The following is an 18,521-nucleotide window of genomic DNA, read 5'->3' as shown; positions in this document are numbered from 1 at the left end:
CTATATACTACTGAGTTTAAAGAAGACAATACACAATCTAATGCATTTCTGGATACATTACAGATACCACAAATAGACGCTTTTAGTGTGGAGGAACTTGATAAACCTCTGGCATTATCAGAATTACTAGATGCTATAAAGTCACTCCAAGGTGGAAAGCAGCAGGCCCTGATGGCTACCCTGCAGAATTTTACAAGAAATTCTCCGCTCAGCTAGCTCCCTCCTATTAGCAACATTTACAGAAGCCAGAGATAACCAATCTCTTCCACAAACCTTTCGCCAAGCACTAATCACTGTTTTCCAAAACAAAATAAGGACTTATTACAATGTGCATCATACAGACCAATTTCACTTCTGAATAACGACGTTAAAATACTCTCTAAAATCATAGCTAGAAGGATGGAGAAAGTGCTCCCTCGTAATATCACAAGACCAAACTGGATTTATTAGGGGCCGACACTTATCTTCAAATCTTCACGCCTGTTTAATGTAATATACTCACCAACTAAATCAAACACCCCAGAAATATTATTATCATTGGATGCAGAAAAAGCATTCGACATGATTGAATGGAAATACCTTTTACTACATTGGAGAAGTTTGGGTTTGGCCCAACATTTGTGCATGGATTAAATTACTGTATACTAACCCAGAAGCTTCAGTTTGCATCAACAACATTTGCTCAGACTACTTTAAACTAGAACGTGGCACTAGACAAGGATGCCCTTGTCACGCTGCTGTTTGCATTGCCATTGAACCACTGGCAATACATTGTCGAAATACTGATCAGATAAAGGGGATTAGCAGAGAAGGACTGGAACAGAAAATCTCATTATATGCAGATGATATGGTACTGTATATATCGGACCCAGAAAATTCTGTGCCTGCAGTCTTAGCAGCACTCACAGAATTTCAAAAGATCTCTGGTCTCAGAATTAATCTGAATAAAAGTGTACTCTTTCCAGTGAATTCTCAAGCATATAATATTAGATTAGACACCCTACCTTTTATCATTGCAGAACAGTTTAAATACCTAGGTAAACATCACAAGTAAACATAAAGCTCTTTATCAACAAAATTTCACGTCTGCATGGAAAAAATTAAACAAGACTTGCATAGATGGTCAACCCTTCATCTCACACTAGCTGGAAGAATTAACACTGTTAAGATGAATATTCTTCCTAAGCTCCTTTTTATTTCAAAACATCCAATATACATTAATAAATCATTCTTTAAGCAATTAGATTCAACAATAACCTCATTTATTTGGAATTCAAAACATCCACGCATCAAAAGAGCGACCCTACAAAGACAAAAGGCAGAAGGCGGCATGGCTCTACCTAACTTCCAGTTTTATTACTGGGCAGCAAATATACAGGCGATAAGAACCTGGACACAAATAGAAGAACATACACAGGCTTGGACTGCAATAGAAGTAAAATCCTGCAGTACTTCTTTGTATTCCTTGCTCTGTGCTCCAATAAATACACGTTATCGACAATATACAAATAACCCAATTGTGCTCCACTCACTTAGAATCTGGAACCAATGTAGAAAGCATTTTAAGACGGAGAAGCTTCTATCTGTGGCACCTCTGCAAGAGAACCACCTCTTTCAACCTTCACAAACATATGCAGTTTTAATATCTGGAAAAATTTGGAATTAACTTGCTTAGAGATCTTTATATAGACAACGTCTTTGCATCCTATGAACAATTACATTCCAAATTTAACATTCCTGCTACACATTTCTTTCACTATCTTCAAATCAGGAACTTTCTTAAACAGAACCTTCCAGATTTTCCTCATCTTGCACCCTCATCCATACTGGAAAAAATATTGCTCAATCTCAAGGACTTAGATTCCATCTCTACAATATATAAAATCATTTTACAATCCCTCCTTTCAAAGATCCAAGAGGACACTGGGAAAAGATCTCTCAATTAATATATCAGAAAAGGAGTGGAAAGTAGCAATGCAGAGAGTTCACTCGAGCTCCATATGCGCAAAGCATACAATTATACAACTTAAAATTATATATCGAGCACATCTGTCTCAACAAATCTCTCCAAAATGTTTCCAGGGCATGAGCCCCAGCCTCATTGGGTCACATGTTTTGGCACTGCACCAAATTAACATCATTCTGGACCAAAATTTGTAATTACCTTTCAGACAGCCATGGACTCACAATCCCTCCTAACCCATTAGATAGATAGATAGATAGATAGATAGATAGATAGATAGATAGATAGATAGATAGATAGATAGATAGATAGATAGATAGATAGATAGATAGATAGATAGATAGATAGATACTTTATTAATCCCAAGGGGAAATTCACATAATCCAGCAGCAGTATACTGATACAAAGAAACAATATTAAATTAAATAGTAATAAAAATTAAAAAATGAAAAAATAAAATAAAAAAGCAGACAATAACTGAGTAATGTTAGCATTTACTCCCCCGGGTGGAATTGAAGAGTTGCATAGTGTGGGGGAGGAACGATCTCCTCAGTCTGTCAGTGGAGCAGGACAGTGACAAAAGTCTGTCACTGAAGCTACTCCTCTGCCTGGAGATGACACTGTTCAGTGGATGCAGTGGATTATTCATGATTGACAGGAGTTTGCTTAATGCCCGTCGCTCTGCCACAGATGTTAAACTGTCCAACTTTACTCCTACAATAGAGCCTGCCTTCTTAACAAGTTTGTCCAGGCGTGAGGCGTCTTTCATCTTTATGCTGCCACCCCAGCACACCACCGCATAGAAGAGGGCACTCGCCACAACCGTCTGGTAGAACATCTGCAGCATCTTACTGCAGATGTTGAAGGATGCCAACCTTCTCAGAAAGTATAGTCTGCTCTGACCTTTCTTACATAGAGCATCAGTATTGGCAGTCCAGTCCAATTTGTCATCCAGCTGCACTCCCAGATATTTATAGGTTTGCACCCTCTGCACACAGTCACCTCTGATGATCACAGGGTCCATGAGGGGCCTGGGTCTCCTAAAATCCACCACCAGCTCCTTGGTTTTGCTGGTGTTAAGATGTAAGTGGTTTGAGTCGCACCATTTAACAAAGTCTTTGATTAGCTTCCTGTACTCCTCCTCCTGCGCACTCCTGATGCAGCCCACAATAGCAGTGTCATCAGCGTACTTTTGCACGTGGCAGGACTCCGAGTCATATTGGAAGTCTGATGTATATAGATTGAACAGGACCGGAGAAAGTACAGTCCCCTGCGGCGCCCCTGTATTGCTGAACACAATGTCAGACCTGCAGTTCCCAAGACGCACATATTGAGGTCTGTCTGTAAGATAGTCCACAATCCATGCCACCAGGTGTGAGTCTACTCCCATCTCAGTCAGCTTGTCTGGAGCAGAGGTTGGATGGTGTTGAAGGTGCTAGAGAAGTCCAAAAACATAATTCTTACAGCACCACTGCCTCTGTCCAGGTGGGAGAGGGATCGGTGTAGCATATAGATGATGGCATCCTCCGCTCCCACCTTCTCCTGGTATGCAAACTGCAGAGGGTTGAGGGCGTAGCAGACCTGTGGCCTCAGGTGGTGAAGCAGCAGTCGCTCCATGGTCTTCATCAGATGTGACGTCAGAGCAACAGGCCGGAAGTCATTCAGCTCACTCAGACGTGATACCTTTGGGACATGAGTGATACAAGATGTTTTCCAAAGCCTTGGGTCTGTCCCCTGTTCCAGGCTCAGGTTGAAGATGCGCTGTAGAGGACTCCCCAGTTCCAACGCACAGGCCTTCAGCATTCGTGGCGATACACCATCTGGACCCACTGCTTTGCTGGCATGAAGTCTTTTCAGCTCTCTGCTTACATGGGCTGCTGTAATTGTTGGTGGGGATGTCTCACCTATGCTGGTATCAGCAGAAGGATGGTTGGAGGATGCAGTACTCCGAGGTGAGAGTGGGTTAGGGTGATCAAACCTATTAAAGAAGTTGTTCATTTGGTTTGCTCTCTCCACGTCTGTCTCGATGGCGGCACCCCGCTTTGAGCTGCAGCCAGTGATAATCTTCATTCCATTCCACACTTCCTTCATGCTATTGTTCTGCAACTTCTGCTCCAGCTTTCTCCTGTACTGCTCTTTTGCCACCCTGAGCTGGACTCGGAGTTCCTTCTGCACGCGCTTGAGCTCATGCTGATCACCACCTTTAAAAGCCCCTTTCTTCTGGTTCAAAAGGCCCTTGATGTCACTTGTAATCCATGACTTGTTGTTAGCATAGCAGCGTACTGTTCTTACTGGAACTACAATGTCCATACAGAAGTTGATGTAATCAGTTGTGCATTTAACAGCCTCTTCAATGTTTTCACTATGTGACCCCAGCAATATATCCCAGTCTGTAGTTCCAAAGCAGTCTCTCAGAGCCTGCTCTGCTTCAGGGACCACTCTCTGAATGAGCGTGTGGTTGCAGGTAGCGCCTCACTCTTGGTTTGTATTGAGGCTGAAGCAGAACCAGGTTATGATCTGCTTTCCCAAGCGCAGGCAGCAGGGTGGTGCTGTATGCGTCTTTAACGTTTGCATACAGTAGGTCAATAGTCCTGTTTCCCCGAGTGTTACAATCCACATACTGGGAGAAGGCAGGTAATGTTTTGTCCAGCGTTACATGGTTAAAGTCTCCAGCGATTAGCACAAGTGCCTCAGGGTGCTGCGTTTGTAACTTAGCAACTGCGGAATGGATGATGTCACTTGCCATCTCTGCGTTCGCTTTGAGGAGGGATGTAAACAATAACAACAATCACGTGTCCAAACTCTCTGGGCAAGTAATAGGGACGCAGACTTACGGCCAACAGTTCGCTGTTCCTGCAGCAATTGGAGATTTTAACATTTACATGTCCTGAGTTGCACCACTTTGTATTGACATAGAGAGCGAGTCCTCCTTTCTTCTTTCCGCAGGTACTTGCGTCTCTGTCCGCTCTAACTGTGCTAAACCCAGGTAGCTCCACGTTAGCATCTGGGATGGTAGTTGTTAGCCATGTTTCACTAAAACACAGCAAGCTGCATTCTCTGTAGGTTCTGACATTTTTAACCAGCACAGCCAGTTCGTCGATCTTATTTGGTAGTGAGTTCACATTTCCCAGGATCACAGAAGGCACCGACGGTTTATAACGCCATTTTCTCTCAAGTTGTCTCGATTTAATCTTATCTTTTATCTTTTCGCCGGCTCAGCTGCCCTGATATCGTCTTCTTACCTCGTCAGGTAAATAAGGAACCACACCAGCATAAGCATTTCTTCTCAGTGCTTTAAGCTGACTACTTGAATAGGTGATTCTCGGAGTGTAAAAATCCATGTCAAATAGTAAAAAATATTAAAAAGTGTCCAGGGAGCAATTCCACATAAAAGAAAGTGGTAGAAGTGATCAGTGAAATAGAGAAAAATAGAGATAAAAAGGAAAAAGATAAAGTCATATACGGAGCTGCTGGAAAGGCTGCCACTTGGATGCAGAGCCGGAAATGAAAAAGTAATGAAAAATGAAAAATAATTAACAGCTGTGTTTGGGGTTCTTCCAGAGGGGCTTAAAGTGGAGAAAGACAAACAAATTGTGATTGCACTCACTACACTTTTGGCACGCAGACTGATTCTGATAAACTGGATGAACCCAAACTCTCCTCTTTTAAGTCAGTGGGAAATCGATGTGTTATATTATTTGAAATTGGAAAAAATCAAATACTCAGTTAAAGGACCCGTACAGACTTTTTTCAAAACATGGCAGGATCTAATCAGTAACATTTTAAAATAAGGTCATGAAGCACAGAGAATTTATTAATTTAGGTATGTTTACAAGCCTTAAATTTTACGCTGTTTGGCTTGCTCTCTCTCTCAGGGGTGGGGATCGATCTGTTCTTAACTCAATTTTTCTTTTTGTAAAAACTTGATTGCTTTGTATGGATTGCAATAAAATTAATAAAAAATACAAAAAAAGGATGTAAGTATAAAACACTTGTTATCTAACCAATACAAATATCTGAATACAAAAAAAGAAAAACATCTCCAAATCTGGTATAAGTAGCTCACGCATAATAAATAAAAAAGGGCCATTTCAAAAAGATAAATAACTCCCAATTGTGATATGTGGCCCTTAATGAATAAAATATCCTATGCGTCTGTTGAAATCGCCTTATTTTAAATACATGCAGAATAAAGTAAAATAAAAAGGTGTAATAACTTACATCTTTGTGACACCAATATCATTTTAACCCCATGACTGAATATGCAGTAAACTAATATATGGGCTTGTTATGTCTTAACACTGTGTTCATTTTTCTGTTCTGTGTTCATTAATAACCTGTCTAGTTCATTTATCAGCATTTATAAAAAATCATTTATATTTAAAAAGTTTTAAGAAATAGCAATCAAATGATATGAATAATCTACAACACCAGAAAAGAAAAAATAACTTTAAATATATTAAATATGAAAAAAAGCTAATTAGCATGTAAGAGGAAAAGGTAAGCCTTAAAAATATCCCTTCATCCTATTGTCCCTTTGCATTTAGCAGTGAAAAAGACAGAGTTAACACATTATATACTATAGCTCCTGACCAGTTTCAGTTCCATAGGAGCATGGCAAAGTCTTATGTTTTCTCAAGAAAAACTGGGAAAATGTTATACATGAAGATGAATTGCCAGTTTGCAGTTTGACTAACTGTTCTGTTGTATAACAAATCAACCCTGAATATAAAAATATTGCAAAGGTATTAAATATATCACAGTTATGTAAAGGTGGCATCAGACATGTAAAGGAATGAAAGACAAGGAGTGAGGATGTTTTGGGTAGCATATAAAAATGAGGTATACTTGAGGACTACAAAAATGACTAACAGGAGTAGAAGAAGGACAAGATAAGTATGTTGATTTATAAATTACAAAGGTGAAAAATTACCAGACCAGAGGAGGAGGAGGCTGATGAGAGGAGAAAGACTAGGTTATTGACCAAGGGTGGGCAAAGTCGTTCCTGGAGGGCCACAGTGGCTGCAGGTTTTTGTTCCAACCCAATTGCTTAATAAGAAGCCCTTACTACTCAAGTAACACTTCTGCTTCATTTTTATTGTGTCACTCGTTAGGATTTTGAACCTTTATTGCTTATTTTAGGCTTAAACAGGTGAATCCTCAATTTTTAATTGCTCATTAGCAGTAATATCCAAATGACAAAAGAAACCAGCAGTCCTCCATTTAGCTTGTTTCCATTTACCACTGTGTGTATTTATCATGCACTATTTGGGTTATTTAAATTAATTTTATATATAAATGTCTATGTGTGGAAGTGTATGTATGTCTGTCCGGCCCAGAAGTGAGAGACCGAGACCTCCGAGAAAACAGAAAAATCGCTTAGCCACACAAGTGAGGCCAGCAAGTCAGCAAAATGAAACCTCAGTAGAAAGACAAAGTTGCTTAGCCACTAACATCGGAAAAACTGTATGCCTTTTACTTTTGCACAAGCGATGCAAGCACGTCAGCAAAACAAATTATCCTAGGAGAGAGATGCCCAGAGTAGTTCCTTTCAATTACCTGACATCTCTACATTTCAATTTTTTTCTGACGATTTCAATAGTTTCTAGGACCCTGGCCTTTTTACAGCATGGGCTTACACAGCTAGTCACTTATAATTAAGCAACCGGGTTGGAACAAAAACCTGTAACCACTGAGGCCCTCCAGGACTGCCTTTGCCCACCTCTGTTATAGACCATGGCCCTGAGGAATCACTATAAAAACAGTCATTAAGGGAAAGTGTTGTGAACAACATAAAGCTGAAATGAAGAATTACATAAGGTAGCAAGATGGTGTGGAATAATAAGTATCAAGCTAAGTTACAAAAATAGATCACTGCTACCACTGTATCCAGAAACTCACGGAGTATAAGAAAGTCTGTGGAAGAATGAGAAAGCTGATGGTCTTGCAGAGTTCAATAAACAGAACCCATTTTCTTTTGCAGAGCTAAAAATAAAAATGGAAATGATTGACTTGTTTTGTTGAAAAATGGTCAGCACGTCCAGAAGTCCTACAGAGATGAAGGAATTTAGGTAAGTGGAAGTAAAATCAAATTAATAAGAGTTAGAGATCAGTCTGTAACTGATGTGGGGTCAGCACAACCTACAAAAATAGCTACTGGAAGTGAAAATGATGATTAATATGAGAAAATAGCAAAAGATAAATTCACAAATGGGCATATTATTTAAAATGTATCTGTAGTTGTCAGTTGGAGATGAGTCTTCTAAGCAAACGTTCAGTGTCAGGGAATAGTGACAAAAGACTTAATTAAAATGCTCAAAAATATAATATTGTTGTCTTTCTTTGTTCAGTTATTTTCATTGTCAGTGATTTTTTTTATTTTGCTGGTATAATTCACCTGTACTGTGTGGCAGTGGTAAATCCTGCTGCGTTACAGTTCCAGGAGCCAAATTCTGATTCTCAGACCTGTCACTCCCTATGTGAAAACTTTGTGTTTTTCCTCATCTCCATCACCAGTGGGTTTTTGTATGGGTAGTATGGTTTCCTCCAACATCCTAAAGAGTGTATCGTGAATTAAAATTTCTTATTTTAAATATTATGACTACTGTATTTAAAATAGTGTTATCTATTTATGCTTATTTGTTTTTGTATCAAAAGTATTGTCCCAAGGTTGCTGAGAGCCCAGAACCCCATACATAGAGCCCAAACTCCAGACACAACTCAACCACACAAAAGTTAAAGATAAAATATAAATGTTGTTTTTTTGGTAGCAGCATCTTGTCACAATAACAAACAGGTCCAGTACCATACCAACAACCAATAAAGCACCTCTGTCACCCTTTGTGGTTCCTCTGTGATTGTCTTCCAGCTTCCTTTCAACTCTGACTCCCCTCGTGAAGATGTCTCCTTTTATGGTGGACCCAGGAGCTCTTCTGGTGTTACAGCATTGCATGCCGGAAGCGTTTCTGGGTTATATGGAAGCTCCCAGAAATAGGGAGGTTCATTCTTTACAGTGTCCCCTAGTGGCAACCAAGGACCTGATAGGGTCACCTTTCCGTACTACAATTCCCAGGCAACACAATGTGTGTCCAGACTGGGCTTCAGCTGGGGGAGCAATGCCACCTCTCTTGCTATGGGACAAACTATTTAAAATATCTACTCATCCCTCATCCATCCATTATCAGGGCATCCCAACTGGAACAGAAACCAAGGACTATTCCAGACAGGTTTTGCCTCTATACCATTACGGGCTCTTGGCTGGATTAATTAACCCTAATTGGGATGCCCATCCATATAGTCCAGCTGTTACAACATATATAAAATGCAAAGTTGATGGACAGTCCCACTGACTGACCGACTAACTGACTCACTCACTATCTTAGTCACACACTCACTCAGTCATCAACAAAAACACTATTTCCCATTTAGTTAAAAGACTGAAATTTGGCAGGATGGTTCATTTAATGTAGTAAGTATCCACTAAGAAAGGACATTTTGATAGATCAATATTTAGTAGTCAACTTTTCCCCACAATACAAAACCTAAATACCCAAAAATCTCAAAATGCCTTAATGGATTTGACTGAAATTTGGTGACATAATAGAAAAAAAATAGCCAACACATGTTTTTTATTTCTCGATATTTGTCTGGAAAAAAACTGTAACAAGTGGGGTGTCCCTAGGCAGTCCTTTTTTGCTTCAGTTGTGATCGTGTGCATAAATGGGGATTACAGTTTATGTAAATGAACTACTGCATGCAGAACAGTGCCACCATACAAGCTAATAGTCACAAAGAGAAAAGGGGCTGACGGTGAGTGAAACAGGACAGCTGTCCTGCACAAGAAAAAGAGAAGATGCGGCAAGCTACATAGAAAATGAGATGCGAAGTGGACGAAGAAAAGTTAGGAGTGTTAGCAAGTGGCCTCCTTCGTTATATGTAGTACTTGCTATTCTGTGGGCTTCCTCTCACTCCTCACAATGAGGTATAAAATACATTCAAATTAATTCTGGAGTGAATTGTCAATTGATACTGGATATATAAACTGCTCAAAAAAATTAAAGGAACACTTTGAAAACACATCAGATCTCAATGGGAAAAAGAAATCCTCCTGGATATCTATACTGATACAGACTGGGTAATGTGTTAGGAACGAAAGGATGCCACATCGTTTGATGGAAATTAAAATGATCAACCTACAGAGCCCTGAATTCAAAGACGCCCCAAAAATCAGAGTGAAAAAATTATGTGGCAGGCTAGTCCATTTTGCCAAAATTTAATTGCAGCAACTCAAAATTGTACGCAGCACTTTGTATGGCCCCTGTGTTCTTGCATACATGCCTGACAACATCGGTGCATGCTTCTAATGAGATGACAGATGGTGTTGTGGGGGATCTCCTCCCAGATCTGGACTAGGGCATCACTGAGCTCCTGGACAGTCTGAGGTGCAACCTGGTGGCATTGGATGGACCAAAACATAATGTGGTGTTCTATTGGATTTAGGTCAGGAAAGTGTGGTGGCCAGTCAATGGTATCAATTCCTTCATCCTCCAGGAACTGCCTGCATACTCTCGCCACATGAGGCCAGGAATTGTCGTGCACCAGGAGCCACTGTACCAGCATAGGGTCTGACAATGGGTCCAAGGATTTCATCCTGATACCTAATGGCAGCCAAGGTGCCTTTGTCAAGCCTGTAGCGGTCTGTGTGACCCTCCATGGATATGCCTCCCCAGACAATCATTAACCCACCACCAAACTGCTCATGCTGAATGATGTTACAGGCAGCATAATGTTCTCCATGGCTTCTCCAGACCCCTTCACTTCTGTCACGTGCTCAGGGTGAACCTGCTCTCATCTGTAAAAAGCACAGGGCACCAGTGGTGCATCTGCCAATTCTGGTATTCTATGGCGGATGCCAATCGAGCTGCATGCTGCTGGGCAGTGAGCTCAGGGCCCATTAGAGGACATGGGGCCCTTGGGTCACCTTCATGAAGTCTTTCTGGTTGTTTGGTCAGAGACATTCAAACCAGTGGCCTGCTGGAGGTCATTTTGTAGGGCTCTGGCAGTGCTCATCCTGTTCCTCCTTGCCCAAAGGAGCAGATACTGGTCCTGCTGATGTGTTATGGACCTTCTATGGCCCACTCCAGCTCTCCCAGAGTAACTGCTTGTCTCCTAGAATCTCCTCCATGCCCTTGAGACTGTGCAGGGAGACACAGCAAACCTTCTGGCAATGACACGTATTGATGTGCCATCCTGGAGAGTTGGACTGCCTGTGCAACCTCTGTAGGGTCAGGTATCGCCTCATGCTACCAGTAGTGACACTGACTGTAGCCAAATGCAAAACTAGTGAAGAAACAGTCAGAAAAGATGAGGAGGGAAAAATGTCAGTGGCCTCCACCTGTTAAACCATTCCTGTTTTGGGGGTCATCTCATTGTTGCCCCTCTAGTGCATCTGTTGTTAATTTCATTAACACCACAGCAGCTGAAACTGATTAACAACCCCCTCTGCTACTTAACTGACCAGATTAATATCCCATAAGTTTTTATTGACTTTATGCTATACTCTGATTAAAAAGTGTTCCTTTAATTCTGTTGAGCAGTATATATATATATAAACTGCTCAAAAAAATTAAAGGAACACTTTAACACATCAGATCTCAATGGGAAAAGAAATCCTCCTGGATATCTATACTAATATAGACTGGGTAATGTGTTAGGAACGGCTAGTCCATTTTGCCAAAATTTAATTGCAGCAACTCAAAATTGTACGCAGCACTTTGTATGGCCCCTGTGTTCTTGTATACTTGCCTGACAACATCGGTGCATGCTTCTAATGAGATGACAGATGGTGTTGTGGGAGATCTCCTCCCAGATCTAGCAATGACACGTATTGATGTGCCATCTTGGAGAAGTTGGACTACCTGTGCAACCTCTGTAGGGTCCAGGTATCGCCTCATGCTACCAGTAGTGACACTGACTGTAGCCAAATGCAAAACTAGTGAAGAAACAGTCAGAAAAGATGAGGAGGGAAAAATGTCAGTGGTCTCCACCTGTTAAACCATTCCTGTTTTGGGGGTCATCTCATTGTTGCCCCTCTAGTGCATCTGTTGTTAATTTCATTAACACCACAGCAGCTGAAACTGATTAACAACCCCTTCTGCTACTTAACTGACCAGATTAATATCCCATAAGTTTCATTGACTTTATGCTATACTCTGATTAAAAAGTGTTCCTTTAATTCTTTTGAGCAGTATATACAGTATATATATATATAATATATATATATATATATATATATATATATATATAAACTTCAAATAATGGGGGGTTGTTGAGGCAGCTTGATGGTAAAATACATGCAGTTTTGTGGAGAACTGGGGTGTCCCCTTTGAGGTCAGACCACAATGTGACTCTACACTCCAGCTCACAAAGCAGAAGTTGAGAACTGCTGGTACAGTGAACCTCCCCACTCAATGCCCTGTGAAAAACAAGTAGAGAGCAACGGCATGCCTTGGTCAGTTAAAATGATTGCACACCTCATTAAAAGCATCCCCCATGGACAGAACATAGAGGAGGTTAACACTGTACATAGTTCACGGTATTATTTCTTTTCACTTGTTCTTATCTGTACAATGCTTAAACCACTGAGTTCAATTCATGGGACATGTAAATATCCAGCCTGCAAACGTCAATGCTGTATGTAATAAGCTAAAGTAAACCACAAATGTGTGTACAGGGGGTCCTTGTGTTACAACTTCTCGACATACAACGTATCGAGATATCAACGTTCACTCCCATTAAAACTTCAAAAAACTGAGACGTGAGAAGGAATAAATGAGGATTTTTTTACACTTATTTTTTCTGTTACTACAGTACAGTGTACAGTACAGTATATTTATGTTCTTTTCCTTTTTCTGTGGCTTAGTTGTGTTTTTATGTTCTAGATTATGATTTTGCAAACGTGTTAGGATAGGTAAGTGACTTAGGCTAGGGTGTGTTTCAACCAAAATTCGGGTTACATCACTGTTGTAGGAACAGGACTGTATCGTAACCTGAGGACCCCCCTGTATATTGCTTTTGATCTAAACCCTCCTAAACTTTGTAACAGTACAAGATTACAGATCAAAGTGTTACATTCAAATTTGACTGAAGCTACCACTTTTATAGGATCTGCTACAGGATGAAATTATATTTTTAACCATAATTCCCATTATTAATACTAATTATCTGTTTGAATTCAAAATAATACAGTTTCCTCTAAAATTGTGTTTAGCAATGACCGTCAACAAAAGCCAAGTCACTAGGAAAAGCAAGAATTGATCTATGGCAGTAATGTTTTACTCATGTGCATTTGTATGTAGCACATTTAAGAGTGAGTGACACGTTGATGCAGTGGTAGTGTTGCTGCCTTGCTGTAAGAAGACTAGGGTTCACATCCTGGGTCCTCCCTCTACGGAGTTTGCATGTTCTCCTAGTGTTTGTGTGAGTTTCCTCCTGGTGCTCTAGTTTCTTCCCACAGTCCAAAGACATGCAGGTTAGGTAGATAGGAGAAGCTAAACTGGCTGTGTGTGTGTTCACCCTGTGATGGGCAGGTGCCCTGTCCGGGGATTGTTCGTACTTTGTACCCTATGATTACTGGGATAGGCTCCAGCTTCCTTTGACAATGCTAAGGATAAAGCATGCTTAGAAAATGGCATTGTACAGTATATTCAAGAGTAATGAGCATAAGTAAACTAATAATATTATCTCCTGAGTGGATATTAGAAAATATTGTATACAGAAAAGTACTCAGATTCTTACATAGTACATTGCCTCATAACATTAGCTAATACATAGTATATATAATATAAAGTTGACTGACTTTTTCACTCATTCACTCACTCACTCATCAACAAAAACACTATTACTTGTTTTAGTTACAACGCTGAAATTTAACAGTATGGCACATCTAGCGCAGTAGGTGTCAGATAAGAAAGAACATTTCAATCAATTTTTAAGGGTAAAGCCCCCATTACAAATGACAAATCAAATACCAAAAAATCTCAAAAATGATTTGGCAGAAATGACTCAAATGTGTTGAGGTTATAGAAAGAAGTAAATTAGCTGATATGTGATTTTTTTTTATTTGTCAATAATTCATTTATATTTATTAATATTATGCTAATTTACATACTCTGTGCTATACTGAGTGTTTTATGCAAAAAAAGGACAGCAGAAGTGATTGATGGGCCACATAGATATAAATAGCACCTGTAACCAATATGATGGATGCACGACTGATCACTGGATGGTGACCTGGACAGGAAAAACAAGGTGTGGTGACATTGTGAAATGGAAAGTGAACGTTTGGTGAAGCTCAAGGAAGGAAAGCTCAGTGGTTAGCAAATGCTGTTTTTCACTGTTTACTACTCTTAGATGCATACCGGCTTTCTTCTTAGTTATCCATTCTGCTATGTCAACCTCAAACCCCAGGCCATAATGCTAAAAACTACAAGGGGAACTCTCCACCTCCATGCTCTTTGATTGCGGTGCTTAAGCCGTGCAATACCCTGGAGTCATTCTTAGACAGTGGCACTTACATTTCTAATGGGGAAGCCACAGAAATTCTGTTGTGACGCTTGAAGCTACTGCTATGCGCTTCTTGCTTTTTATGTTGATAAATCAGCATAATAAACAGTGAACCGCCACTTATGTACATCTACTGTACATCAAGCACTGTTTTGCACATGCATTCACATCTTTGGATTTTAAAGGGGGACTACATACAACTTACAAAAAAACACAAAAAGAATTACTGAACTTTAGCGAATGTAAATGAAGATTGTTAACATCTAATAATGATAATAATATTCAATTTTCACATTGTTCCTACTGATTACCCATTTTAATTCAAAAGAATACACTTTCCTGTAAAACTGTGTTTTGCGATGACCATCAACAGAAGCCACATCACCAGAAAAAGCAAGAATTGATCTAATGCAGAAATGTTTTACTCATGGGAGGTTGTGTATAACATGTTCAAGAAAGCAGCTCCAGTGAACTAATAATATTAATATTATTACTTATAATTAAGGTATCTTTTTGAAAGGCGATTTGCAACATGTGAGATACAATTGGTTACATTACCTTTCATTTTCCAAATGGAGGACTAGCAGGTGAAGTGACTTGTTCAGGGCCTCACAGTGTCAGTAGCAGGTTTTGAACCCACAACCTCAGGGTTTGAAGTCCTAGGTACCAACCTTTAACTACTATACAACACTGCCTGCCAGTAATACTAGTTAAAAAAAAAAGACACACATTGTGCACATAAAAGCATCTCATCAGTGCATCCGGAAAGTATTCACAGTGCATCACTTTTTCCAGATTTTGTTATGTTACAGCCTTATTCCAAAATGGATTAAATTAATTTTTTTCCTCAGAATTCTACACACAACACCCCATAATAACAACGTGAAAAAAGTTTACTTGAGATTTTTGCAAATTTATTAAAAATAAAAAAATTTATAAAGCACATGTACATAAGTATTCACAGCCTTGGCCATGAAGCTCAAAATTGAGCTCAGGTGCATCCTGTTTCCCCTTGTCATCCTTGAGATGTTTCTGCAGCTTAATTGGAGTCCACCTTTGGTAAATTCAGTTGATTGGACATGATTTGGAAAGGCACACACCTGTCCATATAAGGTCCCACAGTTGACAGTTCATGTCAGAGCACAAACCAAGCATGAAGTCAAAGGAATTGTCTGTAGACCTCCGAGACAGGATTGTCTCGAGGCACAAATCTGGGGAAGGTTACAGAAAAATTTCTGCTGCTTTGAAGGTCCCAATGAGCACAGTGGCCTCCATCATCCATAAGTGGAAGAAGTTCAAAACCACCAGGACTCTTCCTAGAGCTGGCCGGCCATCTAAACTGAGTGATCGGGGGAATAGGGCCTTAGTCAAGGAGGTGACCAAGAACCCGATGGTCACTCTGTCAGAGCTCCAGAGGTCCTCTGTGGAGAGAGGATAACCTTCCAAAAGGACAACCATCTCTGCAGCAATCCACCAATCAAGCCTGTATGGTAGAGTGGCCAGACGGAAGCCACTCCTTAGTAAAAGGCACATGGCAGCCCGCTTGGAGTTTGCCAAAAGGCACCTGAAGGACTCTTAGACCATGAGAAACAAAATTCTCTGGTCTGATGAGACAAAGATTGAACTCTTTGGTGTGAATGCCAGGCGTCACATTTGGAGGAAACCAGGCACCGCTCAACACCAGGCCAATACCATCCCTACAGTGAAGCATGGTGGTGGTAGCATCATGCTGTGGGGATGTTTCTCAGCGGCAGGAACTGGGAGACTAGTTAGGATAAAGGGAAAGATGACTGCAGCAATGTACAGAGACATCCTGGATGAAAACCTGCTCCAGAGCGCTCTTGACCTCAGACTGGGGCGGGTTCATCTTTCAGCAGGACAACGACTCTAAGCACACAGCCAAGATATCAAAGGAGTGGCTTCAGGACAACTCTGTGAATGTCCTTGAGTGGCCCAGCCAGAGCCCAGACTTGAATCCGATTGAACATCTCTAGAGAGATCTTAAAATGGCTGTGCACCGAAGTTTCCCATCCAGCCTGATGGAACTTGAGAGGTGCTGCAAAGAGGAATGGGTGAAACTGGCCAAGGATAGGTGTGCCAAGCTTGTGGCATCATATTCAAAAAGACTTGAGGCTTTAATTGCTGCCAAAGGTGCATCGACAAAGTATTGAGCAAAGGCTATGAATACTTATGTACATGTGATTTCTCAGTTTTTTAAATTTTTAATAAATTTGCAAAAACCTCAAGTAAACATTTTTCACGTTGTCATTATGGGGTGTTGTGTGTAGAATTCTGAGGAAAAAAATGAATTTAATCCATTTTGGAATAAGGCTGTAACATAACAAAATGTGGATAAAGTGATGTGCTGTGAATACTTTCCGGATGCACTATATATAGTACTTCTGATACACCCAATTAACTGACAATAATATAAATGAGGTCTGCTTACAAAATTTCCCAGGCAAACCCAGGTAACTCAGCTAGTACTGAATAAGAATTGATCCAGAAATTTAAAAACATTTGTAATATGGTACTGAAGCATTTGGGACATGTGGGATACAATAATTAGTGCATTAACTAGTAAACAAAATGTAATATTCTCTATTTATTTTAATATTCAGAAACATCTTGCACATCTCATAACATCTTTTGGTTGGCCTGAAGCCCATTTATTATTATCACTGTAATACTAGTAAAATATTGAACAAAGTGGTGTGCGTCCATTAGCATACATTTGCCAGTTATCATTTTTACATTCTACGTAAGTTTGCTTTGAAATGTATTTATTAAGTCTAATTTCTAATTATTTTCACTAAGTATTTTTTCAGTGTTTTTAAAATTTTACAGTAATTGGAGAGAATTGGTACAGTATATTTGACTAGGTATTCGTAACATAATTCTTATTTTTTTAGGTATTGCATGAGAAAGTGCAGTTTGTAATTTATGGGTTGCCAGTTCTTCTTGTGGAGTCTCGTTTTTATGGCCTTGCTGTGGTCATGTAATTTACATCTGACCGTTTTTTCAAATTTCATTAAGGTGTTATGCCAAATCAAATTATTTTTGATTGTCTAATAACTATCCAGATTATGTTATTATTTTCACTTCTGTGATTTCAGAATGTTTGATTTCTCCCATTTTGGCAGCTGATATTTTTTTTCTTAGCCAGCTGGCTGAGCTCCTTAAGGTTTTTTTTGAGGGGAGTTAGATGTGGAACTGTGTGCCACTTTGTAAGAACTCAGGAGAACAATCTGCCAGCTGACCCTGAAGTTCAGCACTCTCGTTTGTGTGTAGTGAGGGTGGCACGATCAGTAGGTGCATTTTTCCTTGTAATGTAACTTTTTTTCCTAGAAAGTTTAACCCTTATCTTTTGCACATTGACTGTTAGAAAACATTTCAGACTGCACTACGTCAGTAGCTTTAAATTCTACCTCTTTGGTGGGCAACAGCAAAAGAACAACATAATCAGAGAGTCAACACTTATACAATTAAAGGAAAAAAAAAACATGATTTTTCTCTTAAATACTGTCGGTGGTTGCAAGATTATTATCATGAGATATTAAAAGATCTAACATGATTTGTCTAGATTTTGTCTTTTAAAAATGAAAATTCAGTAATGGTGTATAGACTTTTGATAACCACTGAATGCGTATTACATGTTCATGTGCAGCTACTGTGTAGATAAAATGGTGTGTACTTTGCAGTGATGGCTGACTAATGACAGCTGATAAGCAAGGTATGAGAGCTGAGCAGCTTACAGTGACTGCCTGCTGGTGAGAGATGAGAAGCTAGTGATGTTTGTCTCCTTTGGAGACTCAGATCCATTAATCTCAACGTTAATGTAAAATTTTACTTTATCTCCAGTAATTTGAACTGCCAGCTGTGAGAGCTGTATCCAAAATTGATCAATTTATCCTTTACCTCCTTCAAATTTACAATATACCCTTTTGTCATAGTTTAATATTTAAACTTTTTTAGACCTTTGAAGCTCAATCTG

The sequence above is a fragment of the Polypterus senegalus genome, chromosome 7, assembly GCF_016835505.1.
Source record: "Polypterus senegalus isolate Bchr_013 chromosome 7, ASM1683550v1, whole genome shotgun sequence".
Lineage (NCBI taxonomy): Eukaryota > Metazoa > Chordata > Cladistia > Polypteriformes > Polypteridae > Polypterus > Polypterus senegalus.
Note: the sequence above shows the minus strand (reverse complement) of the source record.